Source organism: Salvia splendens, chromosome 2, assembly GCF_004379255.2.
Source record: "Salvia splendens isolate huo1 chromosome 2, SspV2, whole genome shotgun sequence".
Taxonomy (NCBI): domain Eukaryota; kingdom Viridiplantae; phylum Streptophyta; class Magnoliopsida; order Lamiales; family Lamiaceae; genus Salvia; species Salvia splendens.
The window spans coordinates 21661365-21664562 of NC_056033.1; the positions used below are offsets into that span (position 1 = coordinate 21661365).

A 3198-nucleotide genomic window follows, 5' to 3' on the forward strand; every position below is an offset into this window, starting at 1 on the left:
TTACGAGGAAAGTGTGGTTGAAGAAGGGAATTATTTTAAAAGCTAAGCAATCGAGGTGGGCTTTTCTACCCTACTATTTTGTGGGTTATCTTTAATACGGACGTTGTTCCGGAAATGTTTATGGAGATGAACTGTTTGTCTTGCCAACTGTTTTGTTTTGAAACCTATCTGAAGTGGTTTACCACATATGTTTAATCGAATTCGGGTCTGTTGGGCTGCGAACCCTCAGGCTAGTGTACACGAGATCGGGAGCCATCTGAGAGCAAGTTGGCCGGTCTAGTTGACCTGGGGTGTGGCCACGCCCCTTGTCACCGTTTGGATCAGATAGTGTATGATTGAGGGAATAAGGGTGGCAATATCGGAAAATGACTGCGCAGTCGAATTTATGAAATATATTTTGGTGTACTTGGGTTATTTTCATTACACTCAAAACCCCAATGTTACACTGTTATGGCATGACAAACTATGATTTTGGCGTGTGTCCACTGAGTGCAATAAGTACTCAGCCCTGCATGTTGTTTTCTTAATGTGCAGGTTGAGCGGCGATGGGGAGGACGGATGTTGAGCAGTTAAAGTCAAAATGCGTTTCACTTTGTTTTGGATAATGTCGTGTCGTCATACCCGGCATTATCTGTCTCTTGATCTTTTTCCGCTGCTTGTAATCCGAAACAATGTTTTCATTTAAACTCTGGTTACTTAAACATTTGAAATGTCGCTACAGTACCTTGTTTTAAAATGAATTTCCTTTTATTAAATGTCTTTGGGTCAAATATTCTTGTTTTTCCCCTTTCTTCCCCGCTTCTTTACGCCTCCCCTAGTCGCGGTCCACCGTACTTCCTATCCTTAGGAAATGCGGGCGTGACAGAGTGGTATCAGAGCCTAGGTTTTCTCTTTCTGCTCTGGACCCAAAAAATTCTTTTTCTGACTGGAGTAAGTTTTCAAAAGTGTCATTGGCTCAACATCCGACTCATCGCACTCAACCTGAAATGAGGTAATGAAAATTTCGAAATTTTGGAAAGTATATGGAAGTGGAGGAAATTGTGATTTTGGTGTTGAAAATGATTTTTATGTAAAGTTTAAGTAAATGTTGAGACATGTGGAAGGGTACAAAGTGATGTGGAAAAGTTGGAAATTATTTGAGTTATGAACTGTTATGGTGTTATGAACTGTTGATGTATGATGAACTTATATGAAAGCATGTGGCTGATGTGTGATGATATGATGACGTGAATGTTGATGTGAGCTTTTATGTGAGTATGTGTTGGCCTTTTGAATGTTTGAACTTAGACGTGATAGGATTTCACTAGTGCTTCTTGGACCTATAGTAGATAAGAACGTTTGGCCTTTGAACACCAGCGGGTTGGGAGTTAGAACATCGATACGTCTGCATACACATATCTCTCTCTCTTCTTCGGTTATGCACTCTGTTTTTATACGCGAGGCGATTGTTTCTGTTTTTCTATAGATGGCGCGTATGTTCCGAACCCCGCGACGGAGTGATCGCGATAGACTTAGGGCACAGAGGGTGCTCAGAGATTATAGAGTGTACCGGAAGAAGGATCACGTACCGTTGATCGAGTTCGTGGCACACTTCGATACCCTCTGGAGGGCAGCTCAGGAGTTCGGAGTGACAGAGCATGACGGCATTGAGAAGCTAATAGAATTGCTCCCCGACAGCTGGAAAGAGTGGGCCGAAAGAACGGCGAGGAGGTACACGTGGCATGAGCCCGTTACCGATGACATGGTGGGTGACATGGCTGGCTTTCGGAAGGCCGTGTATTGTGCACTGGTAGACTCTCGAGAGGAACAGCCCCCACAGGATGTGCAAGAGAGGATTGTGTATCAGGACAAGTATGTGAGCATGTACGAGGGTGAACAAGGGTATGAAGATGATTATGAGGAGGCTCTGCCAGGGAACTCCGAGGAGGACGACGACGAAGACCCGGAGGAAGGGCCTATGGATGAGGATGATAGAGTCGTAGTCTAGAATTAGAATAGTTCGTTGTCTTTTCAGTTTTTGCTTTCAGTACGATCTACTCTTGGGAACAATGTTGGCCTTCTTTCTTTTAATGAGAATTTGGATTTTGATATATATATCCTATGTGTTGCATCTTATACTACATGAAGGTTTTATAAGAATTTTTGAGAAAGTGGTAATCTTGGATGAGAATTAAAGTAACACTTATGGGTATTGAATCAGAATGCCGCCAAGACGTGCACGCCAACCACGACAAGGACCCAACGTGGAGGCACCACCACCACCACCTCCACCCCCGCCTCAACAAGAAAGATTCATAGTTACGTTCTCAAGGCAGAATCCCCCAAAATTTGACGGACAAGGAGACCCATCCAAAGCGGAAGAGTGGATACGCGGCCTCGAGCGTATCTTCAGGGTCATGGAGTGCACAGATAGGGAGCGCATTGCTGGCGCTACCTTTCAACTGTCAGGTGCTGCCGATTACTGGTGGGAGACTCGGCAAAGAACTATGAATCCTGCCCGCCTGGAGGCGCTAACATGGGAGGAGTTTAAGGTGGAGATTGACAACAAGTATGTCCCAAAGACGTACAGACGGGCCAAGGTGGTAGAGTTCCACACGCTAAGCCAAGGCCGAATGACTGTGACCGAGTATGACCGAGCCCTCGCGCAGATGGCACGATATGCGCCCGAGTTGATGGACACCGATGAGAAATGGGCGGTGAAGTTCCGGGCCGGGCTCAGAGATGAGATAAAGGCCGCGTTGGCCTGTCGAGGAGAACTCTCCTACTCGGAGATCTTGACTTGTGCACTGGACGTGGAAGATGCACTCCCTAAGCCAAGAGTTGTGGCAACAACAAACGCGACACCCCTACAAGCTCAGTCAGGCCACCAAGAGAAGAGGAGGTGGGATGGTGACCAGGCTCAGTATGGTGGTAAGAGGCCACAACACATGAGGAACCCACCCTACAATGGCGGGAGACAGAATACTTTCCAACCGAGGGCAAACTTTCCGCCGAGGAACCCTCAATGTGGAAGGTGCTTCAAGTACCACGCCGGGGAGTGTCGAGACCCTAGGTGCTTCAACTGTGGTGGAAGTGGCCATTACTTCCGAAGCTGCCCAAATAAGAACTTGGGAACGGGAACGAGACAGAACCAGCTAGGTTTCCGTCCACAATCCCAGGCACTACCTGCACCTCCACCGCAACAACGCCGCCAAGGAT

General features: G+C 46.8%; 1 long non-coding RNA gene across 1 annotated transcript; it reads left to right on the top strand.

Annotated features, from left to right (window-relative positions):
• On the top strand, nt 1-701 carry LOC121780706. The gene is made up of 2 exons (XR_006046079.1): nt 1-55; nt 535-701. It is a non-coding gene; the product is annotated as an uncharacterized LOC121780706 (long non-coding RNA).
• Nucleotides 702-3198: the final 2497 nt, after the last annotated feature.